The following is a 16,628-nucleotide window of genomic DNA, read 5'->3' on the forward strand; positions in this document are numbered from 1 at the left end:
CATGCATGGAGAAATGTGAAGGCGAGTAATGAACATCGCACTGCAGCATAAAGCATATGCTCTTATGTAATGTTTTTAATATGCATGTGTGTAATCTCCAAAGCATTATTAAGCCGAACCCAGAAACGCACCTGGCAACAAGACTGGTATCGCGAGGTTTGATGACCTGAAAGCAGATAATTCTACTTAAAAAAACTAGAAACCGTCGTGCTTTATGGCACCTTAATTCAAGTTTTAAATATACAGTCATCGCAAATATACGACTGTTTATTTTCATTACAGTAATAAGATGTTTGCTCTACATGTTCAAGCAATTCGCCATCTTCCAGTGCTCGGATACATTAAACTTCTTTGATATCTACTAAAATGTTATCGTTACATTTATTTATTTATTTATGATTCTTTGGTCACTTATTAATCAGATTATTTCCTTTACTTTTGGAGAGTGATATTTTCTCCCCAGTGACGGATCGTGAAGTTTTCGAAACTATTAGCTAAATAACGAGGCGGTCTTGAAAATGTTGACAATTGGGTATATAAATCGTACAAGACAGTTATGCAAATTTGAGCTAAAATGAATAAAGTAAAGGAAACGAAGAGGAAGGAAATGTAAACTAAGAAAGTTGTCGCTAGCCATCTTCAGACTCACCGCCGTGAAAATCTCAAATCCTATGAAGTAGTCGCTAACTGACTGTACTTCAGCTCCATGCTACTATTTTTCATTAAAAATATCTGCCATGGAGTCACAGAAGTTCGGACTGTTTTTGATGTCTTCAGTTCTCTTCTCAATTATTATTATTATTAATGATAATGTAGTGAGTCACTCCTGTTTCTGCGTGCTGCATGTACAACCTTCTTCAAAGCCGAGAATGACCGCTCAAGAAACGCACTTGCTAGAATGGTTAATAACAAGGCAAATAATTTTATGACTTCTAGTAATGTCGTTCTCAGATTTGAAGTGATCAAACATCTAAGAGGGAAAGTACAGTTTTCAGAAGAAGGCAATCAAAATAAATTTTGTAAAATTTTAGTATGATTTCATATGCTTTGACTTTCTCATTAATATCCTATATTCTGTTTGCTAGGCTAAAATAACCTTCAATTCGAGTGTTAACGAATTATAGTGAAGCTATTTTATAATAGACATAATAAGCAGTGCCACTAACACAGTTTTTTGTCCAAATATTTATTTCTGTTGGAAAAAGTGGTCAAGGCCAACAATAGAGTGATGAAATTTTCTTAAAACCACACAGCCAGGACGAGTTTCTTTTAACAAGATTCAGAAAAATGGCGTAACTGTTCTTTGATTGTTTCATCTTTTTTGTGACAAAAGGGGATTGTCTGCCTATTTTAGTGACTTTTAAAAAGTAAAGTCCCTTCATGAAAATCATTGTCCTTATAGCACAATCATAATTGTTATATTCCTTGATGATTGAGTACTTCAAAGGTTTCGCAATTAAAATCGCGAGAAATGTGATGCAGCTCTAAAGCAAGGGCCATCACGTGAGCTACAGAAGTATGTGCTGTTACTGTCTTATGTCTAGTTGGTATTAATTGTTAAGTTATCTACTTTAGGTTATCTGTTGTTTTTAAATACTTGTAATCTTAGGAGTTGTTTTATTTTAAATGTGGTGTGTTATTTTGTTGTGTCTTATTGTAGCACCACTGCCACCGGGTAAAAACCCATTTGCAGTTAATAATAAATAAATAAGTGAGTAAGTACAGTGAGCCCTCGCCTTATGAAGATACGAATTACGGAATTTCGCTTGTACGAACATTTATAATGAAACGCTTAACCACATTTGGTTCATTGTCTGAATACGGAATCGCTCATATAAACTATTCTGACATTGTCTTTAAGAAACATGGACGACCCCCCCCCCCCCCAAACAAAAATCAAAATACCCGCCCAATATAACCCTCTGACGATAACGCAGAGTATTTTGAGGTCGGTGGAAGATTTGTCATGTGCTGACTGAATGTGGGTCGCTTTCACCTTCTTCCATAATGACAATAACACGTAGCGATTGTCGGCTAACATATATATGTTTGTGTATTTATAGTCAGTTAGTATATAGTTTATTCATATTTCAAAGATTTTTTATCAGGCGATGCCTGTAAAAGAAACACACGTAAACATAGGCTTGACTCCCCATCTAATTATCGCACATTTTAACTAATTAATTCTACCGTCCGTTATAAAACACAATGAGTATGATCTGACGTATATATGTATTTGTATTTATATCACTGCTCGCAAGATCATTAGTTTCATTCTAGTAAATTGAATGAAAAACACTTTTAATAATGAATTTAGAAGTAAAGTAATGTAAAGTTTGTCCCTCTATGTGCCATGTAGGCGCTTGGGGTGAGAGGAGGTATAGCTCCTCCCTTTCTTGACCTCGGCACTAGATGGAGGTGAGTGGTCGGCATCACGCCCCGGCCGGCTTTACCTCCGGGAAAGGACCCCGGTACCCATTGTAGAGGAGGCTGGGTGGGCCCCAGAGCCGGTCTGGACGCAGAGGTCCTCTGCCCCCGTCGGGGATCGAACCCCGGTCGCCCAGCCCGTAGCTAGTCACTATACTGACTGAGCTATCCCGGCTCATAATTATGAATTTACGTGGGTTAAATATATCAAGATTGTCCGAGAGATGGTTCTAAAAAGGCGAAAGCAAAAGAAGATCAAAAAGCCTGCTCTACTCGTTACAGGGGTTTAAACACCTCTGACTAATTATCGGAATTTACATTTTCGCCCCCTCCCAGTCTCCTATAACCAAGGGGTATCTTTGTCCTTATTTTGTGCTACCGATTTTGATTGCACAACACCGTCTTGTTCTACTGCCCAAACCAAAGTTCGTGATGGTCCTAGAATATTCCATATCCTCTTCTGCGATGTTGTTTATACATGTTCTTCCTCTGAAGCGTAACGCTTTAGTGAGAAAGAACGCCTTCTTAGCTGCATCTGATTTTATTATAGTATTAAAAATTACTATTTGGTATCAATTTTTTTCCAAACTCTGGCTGTAACAAGTCTGCCACAAACTCTCCAAAACGTTGGATCACAATTCCATTCGACCACCATACAAGCTTCAAATCTTACACTGTCATTCTGTAATAAATATATATACGAGGTGCGATCGGAAAGTTTGAAGACTGCGCGTATAAAAACCCGTACACTTATCTCAGGTATTAAATTCATCCATCACCCTCGAAGTAGTTCCCCTGGGAGTGAACACAACGATCCCAGCGCCGCTGCCAAGCCTGGAAGCATCCCTGGAAATCTTTCTTTGTCAGCCTGTCAAGCACCATCTGCGATTCTGCCTGAATCTCTTCTATCGTCTCAAATCTCCTTCCCTTTAGCTGAATTTTCATCTTTGGGAAGAGGAAGAAGTCACACGGAGCTAAGGAGGGTGCGGGATGACGGCCATGGTGTTTGAGGCCAAAAACTGCCGAACTTTGAGGGCGGTGTGCGCTGGCGCGTTGTCATGATGCAGCAGCCAGTTGTGGTTGCGCCACTTTGACGGCCGCTTCCGTCCTTTAGAATCAGCTGACAGGTCCCATAGCCTATCCCAACAATGTCGCACAAGTCGTTGATGGTACGACGTCGATCTTCGTGAATGGCCTGCCGAATCTTCGTAACATTTTCGGGCGTTGTGCTCGAAGATGGTCGTCCAGAACGCTCGTCATCATCGACAGAGGTTCGGCCATTTTTAAAACGTGAATGCCACACAAAAGTTTGTGCACGACCCATTGCGGACTCCCCAAATGCTTGCTTTAGCATTTCATAGGTTTCCGTAGCCGTTTTGGCGAGTCTTTGGCAAGAGATTCAGGCAGAATCGCAGATGGTGCTTGACAGGCTGACAAAGAAAGATTTCCAGGGATGCTTCCAGGCTTGGCAGCGGCGCTGGGATCGTTGTGTTCACTCCCAGGGGAACTACTTCGAGGGTGATGGATGAATTTAATACCTGAGATAAGTGTACGGGTTTTTATACGCGCAGTCTGGAAACCTTCCGATCGCACCTCGTACTTTACCAGTGATGTCCATATTTTAAAACGAGACAATGGAGTCCCCTAAAACTGCATTGTATCTTCGCCGATTCCTATTTTCCACTACTAAATAACGTGGTGTTCCGTTACTATGTCTTCTATTAATAATTACGTGGGATAGACCAGCGACTCTGTTTCTCCAGAAGTGAAGTTGGTGTCTTGCCTTAAATTCAGAATATTAACGAATTCTTATAAAATAAAAGAAGGTATTTAAATACGGTACTATAATTTTAAATAAAGAGCGTGCTATTTATTGCACCCGTGTATTCCTGCGTTCACTAATTACAGATAAAAGTCCTTTGTAAGGTTTAATAACATTGGAAACATATTGCACAGAGATATAATTTTATTCTTATTAAATATGTATAAGCGTTTGAAACAGAAATTGCAGATGTAAATTAGGTGTGACAATGTAGATTTGATTCAGCTGGCTCACAATAAAGTTAAGAGGTTGGCTCTTGTGAACAAGGTAATGTGCCTTCGATTTCCATAAAATTCTCTTTCATCCGTCAACAAGCAAACAGTAACACAATATTCTTTACATAATTTATTTACTAATGCTCATAATACAGGTATGAATATGTGGTTTACATGTGTCGGTCGTTAGCTGCCGTCTTCAGGTACATTTGAACCCAATGTAGAAGTACTCAAGTGATTTATATACATTAATCATAACATAAGAGAGCCGGGATAGCTCAGTCAGTATAGTGACTAGCTACGGGCTGGACGACCGGGGTTCGATCCCCGATGGGGGCAGGATTTTTCCTCTAGCCTCTGCGTCCAGACCGGCTCTGGGGCCCACCCAGCCTCCTCTACAATGGGTACCGGGGTCCTTTCCCGGGGGTAAAGCCGGCCGGGGCGTGATGCTGACCACTCACCCCCATCTAGTGCCGAGGTCAAGGAAGAGAGGAGCTATACCTCCACTCACCCCAAACGCCTACATGGCGTATAGTGGGACAAACTTTACTTTACTTTACAATCATAACATAAGAAGAGTGTTATAATGCCACAAGATAGATAACGTGTTAAGAAGAAGTGATGTAATTAAAATATTGAAACAATAAAGTATATTAATCCTTTTACACATAAAATTCTGTACGAACATGTAGTATTTAAAAATGAATGTTATTTTAGTCCGAATACTGTCCCACATGCTAAAAACCAAATTCTATAAAAGGTGGGGAATTTGTTGACTCTTAGTAACTGTGTATTAGCTTCTGAAAAGCGGCTCCGATCCACAAAATTTGGTATTAGATACAATATGACATATCCAGGTATACCTATCATTTAATAATGGAACATTTCCAGCAAATTACGAGGTAAGTGAGACATATTCATCAAAACTGAGTTCAATATATAGTCCCTTTTCAATGCAAACTTTTTATGCGACTATAAATATAATCCACTGAGTAGCTTTAGAGATTAATCAAGAGGATATATGAATATTTCACCAGTTATCAACGAGTTTAAGCAATTTAGTCCAAAAATACACGCTGGGGTTGCTGACATCTTGTGAATTGTATTTAGTCACCGTCATTCATCATGTCCGCCCTCTAATTGACTTTGGACCACCGCAGAAATCAATATAAAGCAATTCGCTGATAATTCTAATTGCACATGACTCATCGAGTGCAGAGGGTAAGGCTTGCAGGAGCAGACCGCAGGTCTGCCACTGCAACTATTATCGAGTTTGGCAGCAAGAGACTACGAGGACTAGGAACTCGTTGATGCCAATGTGTTAAGACAGCTTTGTAACAGTTTTAACTCTGTTTAAAAAATGCCCTGTCCTCTAGCACGGACAACACTTTGGAAGAGGAATAGTTAAATGTCCAAACTACTGATATTGATGTTAAAAGTATTAAAGTTACGGGAAATGAAAATTGACGGTGCATTGGACGCTGAGTCATAAGAATTAAGACTTAGTCATCACCGCTGAGATAGTGAAAATAATTTTTCTTTCGCCTTTCTTTCTTTTCCCTTTCTTCCTCGTCTTCTTATTATTTCTATCTATTTTTTCTCTTCTTCTTTTCCTTCTTCATTGTCTACGATCTGTCCGTAATTAACCACATTTTTTGTGGCTCGGTAGGTGACTACTTAGGTTGGCTGGATGATTGAGTAGTTATAAAGTATTTGCTATTTATTGAAAAAGTATTCGTTAAATACATAATAAAGTAGATCTCTGGGATCCATTCACCCTCATCTCCAATGGATAATTGTAGTTCTGTCTTAGGGGATAAAGCACCTGGAACTTGAAACTAACCAGCCATCTTCTGCCGTCTTCTGAAATAAATGTTGTTTAACCCTCACCCACTCTTTATGGCCCAATGGCTCGTTGCGAGTTTGCAAGCAAATATGTCGCTGAACAAACAGGAAAATTATTGAACTAGATTGTGATTTAGAAGACCCGTTACAATCTGCCGAGTTGAAAATTATTATCACCCAGAAGATGGCTGTCTTCTGGGTTGTTGCGCCGTGTAGTTTGGTAGAAGTTTACCGAATCACAAATCACAAATTTTATATATAGATTGTAGCGAATGTTTGTAAATCGGAAGTTTTTTAATTGGTAGGTATAAAGGATAATGTCAGGCGGAATCTATGGGAGATAGGAGTTGAAGGAGACTGGATTTTGTTGGCCCAGGACAGGGTCTAGTAGAGGGCTTTGGTTAATTCGGTGATGAACCTCCTGGTTCCGTAAGCCATCCAATTAGTTAGTTAGGTATACAAAGATCTCCAAATTAGGCCTGCTTCTTCGAGATTGTGCATAACTCGTGGAAACTGATAGTGAAAGTCTTGTAGTGGTTTATTATCCTTGAATTTTTATTCAAAATATTAGCTAGTTCTTACTGATAGAAGTCTTATTAGGATGTCACTCTGAGACAGGATTAATTCCTTTACTTTAACGACGTGCTTTATTTACTGTTCCGTTGGTATATCTTGTTACCATTCGTACGACTTAATCTTGAATTAATATTATATATGTAATGTGTCACACTAATTTTTGTTATCATTTCACTAAACCGTACTTATATTATCAAAATAAATTAATTGTAAAATATATTAAATAGAGCATTTGGAAGTGTTTGAGAACGAAGAACTGAGGAGGATATTTGGGCCTTATAAAGTCTTGTAATTTACACACTTTTACCCTAATTCAGGGCAAAAAATGAAGGAAAATGTGATGGTAGGAATAAATAGTTTGCATACACAGATGATAAATGCTTGCAAAATTTCAGTTAGATCTCCCCATCCCTCCCCACAACGACACGGTCTGGGTATTGATGGGGAGTTAAAGTAAATGATAATGGTGGCATTGACTAAATTTTATCGCTCAAGACAGGCACCGCTGAGGGAACCTTGTGAACACCATAATGAAAGGCTGGGTCCGGCGAGGGCGATGAGGGACGTGCCGTGACCACTTGAGCTATCAGATTTTTAAGGACTGCTCGATAAAGTGAGTTATTATTACTTCAGCAATTGGATCTGTCTCAACTCTATATTGAAAGACGTTGCTCAGTGTAGTGACTTGCTACAGACTGGACAACCGGGGTTCGATCCCCGTCGGGGGCACAGGATTTTTCCTCTAGCCTCTGCGTCCAGACCGGCTCTGGGGCCCACCCAGCCTCCTGTCCAATGGATACCGAGGTCCTTTCCCGGGGGTTAAGCGCGGCTGGGGCGTGATGCTGACCATTCACCCCATCTATTGCTGAAGTCAAGAATGAGTAGGAGCTATACCGCCTCTCCCCCAAACGCCTACATGGCGTAAATGGGACAGCTTTACTTTAGTTAAAGAGAGCGTTAAATAATTTATGTTATAATTTGAATGGTTGCTAAAATCCAGGGCGCGATTGTTGAGAAAATTAAAGAATCGCTTTAAACAATGGCGCTAAATATTAATATAATGAAATGTGTATATAAACAATGTTTTGAGAGGCGTTTTGAGGAGAAAGGCCTGGTATAAGTTTCCCTGGCATTATTGCTTTACCCCCGGGAAAGGACCCCGGTACCTATTGGATAGGAGGCTGGGTGGGCCCCAGAGCCGGTCTGGACGCAGAGGATAGAGGAGAAATCCTCTGCCCCGGTCGGGGATCGAACTCTGGTTGTCCAGTCCGTAGCCAGTTACTGTACTACACAGGCTCATAGACATTTTAAAGATAGCATCTATAAATACCGCACTAAAAATTATTTTGCATTTGAGATATTTTAATAATATTTGTGGTCAGCAAAAATAAAGATGACTGTCTTCTGGGTTGCGTCGTGTGGTCTGGTAGAAGTTTACCAACGTATCATAGGTCTTTGCTGTCATAAGAACCCAAAATCTCACTTAACAACAATATTTATGAAAATATTTTATCAGGCATATATTAGGGATTTTGGATATTTATGGAGATCAGTTTTAGAAGATGGAGAGATAGCGTTATCAACACATGCCCGCTCTTTGTTAGTCAGCCACGGCCAGTTTCTGAGATTGAACAAGAACTCTGCTTAAATTAGTAAAATTTATTTTCTTCGGATTCTTCAACGAACAAACGAACAAAATATGACACATAAATTGGGATTTATGTCTACCCTTTCTTCTACTAGATGAATCACGTATACCTTCTCAGATCGTTTTTCTTAATATTTACTCTAGGTTGTGCCATTCTCTGAAGACATCAATATTCACAACGCAGTGTGAATTGCGCGAACCAACAGCAGCAGAGTTCTGTGTTCTTTGTCCTACAATCACAAAGTGCACTGACCACTACTGAAGATACTTGTTTTGGCTTCAAACCAATACATGTTAATACGATCTAGCAATAAAATTTATTTCCATAACTCGTTCTGGTGCTTCAAGTAATTTAGCTCCTTCTGTTTTACAGTCAAAATGAAATTGGTCTCGCTTTGCATATTCATTTTTTCCTCAAACTTGCCCATTATTACGTCATATATCTGTGCAGCTGAAGTTGTGTATTAACGGCACGACCTGCCTTGCAACACGCCAGCAAAATGATAAGTTGTGCGTTTCTGAGAAGGCTCACAACAATGTCTGCACTCTGACCAACACGTCTTTGCCCATGAACGATTGTATTTCTCGCGGGTTCCTGGATTGTGCTACGAAACAACGACATAGCCCAAAATAACTAAGCTGAAATTCTGCGATTCGGTTGTTAGCAAATAGACACTTAGTGAGATTCCTGATTGTCACTGCGTCGAATATGAAGATGGCTGTCTTCTGCATTACCGTCGTTCCAGAAGTACTTGCTGCCTCCATCATCGGGGCACAACAATTCAGAAGATAGCCATCTTCAAGTAGACTTATATTCTCTCGTGAAATCGAGTGTTCCATTGCCCCGGATGCATGGTACTGGAGATAAAAACATGACGAGGACCGTACTAACTTGAGATCCTCATTTAATGCATGTGTGATTCAATCAGTAAGAATGAAACGCGCGGGGGTGGGTGGGGGAGGGGGGCTTGTAGCAGTCATGGGGTTAGTAGGTGTTGGAGAAATAAGGTGTGACTCAGACTGAGGATAAGGCCCTCTCGCGGGATTTTGTTATAGCGGTGATGATTCTTCGGGTTCCATAAGATTGGGAAGTTTATTTTTCAGCTGAAATATTTTCGAATACCATTCTCTACTGTTGAGTTAGTTTCATCGCGGTGAGTAAGTTGGTCAGTAGCTGTGAAACAACCATTCTTAGCATGTTCTGAAGCTATAGCTATGTCTTAGGACCATTACCACTTCTTTCGACAGAGATAATGAAGCAAATAAAGCCGACAATAATTTTTCCTCTGTAATACTTTGATGCAGAGAGAAGTGTCGCATTTTAGCTCAACGACTTCGTCGCTGAAGAGCCTTCAGAGATACCTTCCTGCTTTTGTCAGCCAGACTCACTCATACGAGAGCATAAGCGCCAACTCAGCTTTAATTCTTTGGTAAGTACTAATAAAGTTCCCTGTTTAAGCATAGTTTGTAAGCCTGCGATTTAGAGTGGGGAAACTGGGTTCACGTCACATTGCGCTACAGATGTCCAACGCTGTGAATGTAGGCCTAAGTTTTTCTTTCTACTCCGGTCACCTATCACTGACACATACTTTCTTTATACATTGCGTCACAGTTGAATTCTGTATTAAAATAATTTATTCCACTAATACTAGATTTTGATTAAGCTAATTATCGCACTTTAATCATATGTGTGGTTTAAAGTGAATTTCAGTGACAAAGTAATTAACAGGTTGCATGAACACATTAACACCCTCTGCTGTTGGCCAACTGCATTGAAATAGGAGTGGGGACGTCTCGTAATGCTCTTTGCCATTTTGTTTTTTAACTAGTCTCCGTGCACACGTATGGCGACGGTTCTGAGGGCCCACAAAGGTCATTAAAACTTTCTTTTTGGCTGAATGAATCCATTCGACAGTCATTTTCCATCAGTTATGAACTATGTTGTTTTTATTTCTGTTACTCGAGTAATTACTAAACAAATTTGCATTTTGTGTACCACAGGTTATTTAATAAAAAACACTCAGTCCCACCATAATGAAGGGAATGTTCTTTTCCCAGTAAGTGTATAAATAGGGGTACCTGCTCATCAAACTAACGCATATTCTTTGTACAATAACGATTCAGTATAAAGGAAGAGCCTCAGGTGATGGATTCGTGGCGATAAAGAAATTTTGACAACAGAGAAGAGACTGAAGAGAGAGAATTGTAGAGTTATTTCGACCGAATGTAAATACCAGCTAAATTCTTTCTGCCTTCCCAGGTTAGTTGCAACAGTAATTAAATATTTACATGGTAATTTCATTCATGAAATTAATTATTAGAATTTTAAAAAAAGAATAGATATATTTAAATAAAAATTGTTGCAAATCCTGCCGTTCGTATGTTGGTATTTTTATTTAGTGTCTGTTTATCCGTGCAATATTTAACGATGCTGTCAGCAGCTCAGACAAGAACCGTCAAATTATAACGTGATTGATGAATAATAAATTCGAAAAGATGTAGATGAAAGCTGTAGTGGTATCATTTAAGGCACTATCCCGGCATTTGACTGGAGGAACTGAGGAAAGACACGAAAAACCTCTTAGGCATAGCCAGTCTCCGGGTCGAGAACATAAACTGAAGCCATAGTTTTAACAGAATGCCTAACAGAACACCCAGATTCAACAAATATTTAAACTGATGGTTTAGTACGTATATCACAAACCTTGGGAGAGTATATCGTAATATAATTACAAATATTCTAAACTAGTAGAACCTAAGCGAACAAACTACACTGCAGTAGTTGCATGTCAGTATAAAATAAATTAAGATAGGTTAGTGAGACTATAACATGAAGGTAGTCAAAAGCTGATGAATCAGCGAGCGAAATTTTAGAGAGCAATGTTTGATCCTTGCTTGAAAAGTGACGTCTTTGCATTGTTTATAGGCAAAGTACGTGCTCGAATTATAAATGGCATGAGGAATACCAGTTATGAAGGTGACTGCCGTGCAGTCTCATAGAAATGGACCAACGTCTTAGAGGTGCTTATTGCCTGTATTTTGACTGTCATCTTCATACTCTACTCCGTGAGAACCAAAACTCCCACGCATGATGAAATTCGGAATATGTGATTAGAAGCGATGGTGGTGTATTTAAAACATTCTCTATCAGCATTAATCACAACGTCCATCACGATAAACGGATAAATCCCGGTGGAGTTTGTAAGTGTTATTGTATTAAAGTTATGTATTCAGATTATCGATAAAATAACGGCGCATATGGTACAGAAATCCTAGGATACTTATATCATCTTTTGTTTGCCGGACTTCTGCTTAGTAGGCATTACGTATTCGGAACGTCCTCCGACCGGTCGTTAACTATGTTAGTTACCAAGTTCCAAGTGTTCTAATGCAGCAATGCAGCCCTCTTCTCGTGATACGGAGTATTTATCTCTTCAAATTATCCACCTCACCTTTAATTACAGAGATAGCAAAAATGTAGTTGTTTCTGCCTCAACTACTATTTAATCTTACCACCCAAGTAACTTCACTCTATTTATGACCCATATCAGGATGACGAGCTGGCAAAGAATGGGAGCTTTGTAAGAGAGTGATTCTCTTCCCCGCAGAAAGGTGGCTCTCACCTCACGTCCGGTGTTGCAGGTACTCTTTTCAGAGGCACTGGTTGTCCTCGTCGATGACAGCCGCTCTTTTCGCTCCCAATTTTATTTGCTGGCTGTTGCTACGAAGTTTAAAATTTGTGTTGTCAGTTTCTGTTTGTTTACCGTGTCAGCAAGTGACGGAAACGGGAGTGGAGGTCCTGGCACAGTTCCTGGAGCTATTCTGGGCCCCGACATGCTTCCGCCGCAGGGGACGAATATCTTTGTTCCGGGGAAACTCCTCAACACAATGTCGGTACGCGATTCGTAGCTGTGTAAATTGTTACCATGAAGACCTTTCTTGTAAATGAATGGTTGTTTCCTTGGTTAATTTACGACACTAAGTCTGTTGAGAGGGTTATAAAACATTAGATATATGAATCTGTAACGTGTCATTCCGTCAGGTATTAACATAAACAAAACTATGCACCAACAACATTTTTCCAGAGTCTGGTTATTGTTAGTTTAGATTAATACGAAATTCATATGCATTTCGACATAAGAGGCCATCGTCAGTAAACAATGTTGTTATATTAGTTCAAGTATGTGCTCCTTGATGGTTTGGCCTTAACAGTGAGGTCAATATTAATATGTTATAAATTAAAATAAAATTACCATGGTTGACAGTTGTATAAATATTGTAAAACTCGCTGACTTTGTGTTTGTATGCTGTAGTGATTAAGAATAATGATGAATCTCCTGTGAGAGAAAAGTTAAGGGCGTAAGAAAAACAAAATTTCTTTAAAAAACACAGTTTTTCACTTGAAGTTACCAAACTTTATACTTTCGCACACATATCCTAAAAATGCGTAATTACGTCGCATTGTCATCGACCCAAGAGACCTGAGTTGGATTCCAATGACTTCCAAAGGGGAATATTTATGGAATATTGATTTGTCGCATTGGATGCCATCATTAACTAAATTTAAGAAGTTGCAATTTCACTGTGTGACGCAAATTTTTATTATCATGTTAGTTGGGTCATATGAATTAAAGTTGCACGGAGGAAACATCCGAATCTGTAACTTCTGTCTGTCTGTCTGTCTCTCTATCTGTCTGTCTGTATGGGATAGTTAATTGGGAATGTAAGATATATATGTATATATAAACTTTTAAGAAAACATCTACCTAAACATCTATCCAGTATTTACGCATCTTGCCTATTGATTTAACAAACCAACGTAAAATAATATAATATAATCTGATATAATCTAAGCCAATCCATATTATCTGTCTTACCCATTTTATATATCTTTGCCTGTCTGTATATACTTCTTTCCTTTCTTCATTTTTCTGTTCCTACTTCGTTCCTTTCTCTTTCTCTCTCTCTCTCGTAGCAGTTTATCTCAACTGCACAGCTGGAACAGTCTGGAAAGAGAATAAAATAAATAGAAAAGAAACATACAGATAATCGTGTGCATTAAAATATCATAAAAACCAAAAGTCAGCCACTTGCAAATTTTCCAGCGGACTCTTTAAAATGTTTCGCTTAAACCGCAAGTGATTCAAGAACCACAGTTTTGGAACCATTTCTTAAAATTATTGAATTATGTGAAGTTTAAGATTAAGAATTTAATTCTGTTCAACCCTTTCGACATGTTTTCGATTTTCATGCCAGCTATAGTTGATTCCGAAGCCAGGTTACATAAGCTTACAGTATAAAGAAATAGTTTTTGGTAAGTACAAATTTTTATGCGTTCTGACAAGTTTATAGTCGCTCAACTAGCCATGATAATTCCCCGCATTTATGGAACCCAGTAAGTAGGTCATTACGGTATTCATAAAAGTCTCATCACTTATTACCCCTACCAAGTTCTTTAACATAAATTTTTAAATTATCCTCCTACATCTTCCAAGCAGTTTGTTTCTTTGAGGATAACCGACAAAAATATTCTGTGCATTCATCTTCACCTCATACATGCTACATATGCCGTCAATCTTATCCTGCCTGATTTATCAATTTAGTGATATCAGCTGTGAGTCACGTAATATTCATCCCCCTATCACCATCTTTTCATGCAATATCTCCAGTACTCGTTTTTCAAACGCATTAAACATTTCTTTTCCCTTCATATTAAGGCAGGTTTTAAAGCCAAAAGAATATTACTCAGATTCACATTATAAAGAAACAAATGACCACTGAGACTATGTAATCTGTCGCTAGAATGTCACGAGTCTGTTTTGCAGTAACGCATATCATTACGATCCGCCGATGGCTCAGAACGGTACGCGACGAAGGCAGATGTTAAGTAAGCTACTAGGAAACGTCGCGCGGTCATAAGCTACTGGGGTCACGGTTCTAATCAACTCAAATCTGACTATAGTTCTGTGTTCTGCTGAGTAGGCCAGATGAGACGAAGATCTTAGAGAAATAGTGACGATAGAGTGGATTCGTATGACTCCAGAAGGGGTTTTTGTTAATACGAAATAGAATCTTGTGATTCCATGAAAACGGGAGAGTTCATGGTCAGTTGACGGATTTGCAAGAAGGATCTCTAATCAGAGGACCTGCTTCATCTTCAGCAAATTTCTTTTGACTTATTTGCAGATTCTGACAATTTCCACGCGTCTGTAGGGGAGACTAAGGACAATGGATTACATTGCAACAAATCATTGATTGTGGGCAGGTTGCTTTTCAAAAGATTGTCAGTCATGCATCCAGCTTTTCCCAGATCTTATGGCATCATACTGATTACCAGTTCAATGGATATAAGTTGTATATTTGCGTGCATAAATTTTGTTTATATAATAAAGAATTTAGTTTATCATGCGACCGATGACCTTGAAATCTGATTTCCAGATAGTATAGTGCCTTACAAAACACTGGCGAAGTTTTGTGCAACGGGATCATATTATACAAGAAGAAAACCTGAAAAAGACACGTAGCAACATGACTACTAGATGATATTCATGCTTGATCAGCAAGCAAGACAGAACCACAGTTGTGCCTAACCTTCTGCCTCCAGACTGTGAATCACGAATTTGATATTGCAGGTGGATTCATAAATCGGTTTAATGGTCATCTTGTCCCAGAACTTGTGTTTTATTCTGATGTAGCATGCTTTACGATAAGCGGGTACATAAACATACAAAATAAGCAAGCAAACAAACAAACAAACTATTAACACTACAAATGACCCTAGTGCCAAACGCGTTTCGACCTCAAGAGGTCATCTTCGGTGGCAACAGGGAATTAGTTCATTTTTAAACGATTTTGATTATATGAATTAATTCCCTATTGCCACTGATGATGACGTCTTGAGGTCGAAACGCGTTTGGCACTAGAGTCATTTGTAGTGTTAATAGTTTGTTTGTTTGCTTATTGTATATTCTAATACACTACACGGTATGCAAAGTTTTAAGGGTACGTAAACAGCCAAAACATCAGATACTGGTCCGGTGAAAGTCTCCCATTCTGTTCATGAAGTTCTTGTAAACGATGTGAAAGTCAGTGTATGGTGCGCATCTAGTGTTCGGAGAACAATAGGACAAATTAACTCAGGGAGAGGAGGGGATTGAGGGCCTGAGAGTTATCGCCAAGTCAGACAGACCGAAGCGGACATTTGCAGGTCACGGAAGAGGAATGGGGGACTGTCCTCAACCAGAACGTTGTTGTAATAGTCGCTAGGAGAGGAAGCCGAAACGTCGGCTACCATTAGGCTACACGTACAATCCTATGAATGGGTTAGCAAAAGACTACGGCCCGTCTGCTCGCCCGGTTTAAATCCTTGTGACTTTTATTTATGTGACACTCTAAAAGATAAAGTATGTGTGAATAATTTTCACTCACTATGAGAACTGAAATAAAATGTTCGGCGGGGTAAAAGTAAAGTAATCTAGTCACATACCAACGTTTGCACTTAGGGAGATGAGGTATAGTTCTTACTCATTCTTAACCTCGGCACTAAAAGGGGGTGAGTGGTCAGTAGCACGCTCTGGCCGTGTTTACCCCCGGAAAGGACACCGGTACCCATTGGGCCCCAGAGAGGGTTTGGAAGCAGACCAAACAAGAAAATCTTCTGTCTCGGTTGAGGATCGAACCCCTATCGCCCAGCCAGTAGCCAGTCACTGTACTGACTGAGCTACCCGGCTCACTCTTCTGCAGTCTGTTTCAAGATAAACTAGACACTCTATATTCCATCTTATTCGTGCTTTTCATATTGCCGTATATTAGATAATGCAATAGAGTTTAAAAGCTACTGGATCCGATTTCTCTCTTTACCAGTAATCTTCAGAACAGACGAGAAAGTAAAATCAAGACCAGTTAGCTGAAGGCGGTAGTATAGCCAACCTCCGAAACGTCGTGTCTCAGACAATGGGCGGTGTCTAACTTCATATTTTTGCTTTACATTTCTCGTGGCAGCTTCCGGGATGTCTCTAGTGGTAATCAGCTGATATGGGAATAATATATTTATCACGGGTTAGGCAAAAGTGGCTTTTCCGCCCCAGTGTATAAT

General features: G+C 39.4%; 1 protein-coding gene across 1 annotated transcript in view; it reads left to right on the forward strand.

Annotated features, from left to right (window-relative positions):
- Positions 1 to 16,628, forward strand: part of Dys (Dystrophin) — a 609,234-nt gene that overhangs the window by 3,092 nt on the left and 589,514 nt on the right. The window lies entirely within an intron of this gene.

The sequence above is a fragment of the Zootermopsis nevadensis genome, unplaced genomic scaffold (assembly GCF_977971745.1).
Source record: "Zootermopsis nevadensis isolate Lab colony 2312 unplaced genomic scaffold, Znev_1.0 Znev_ptg000010l, whole genome shotgun sequence".
NCBI classification, from domain to species: Eukaryota; Metazoa; Arthropoda; class Insecta; order Blattodea; family Termopsidae; genus Zootermopsis; species Zootermopsis nevadensis.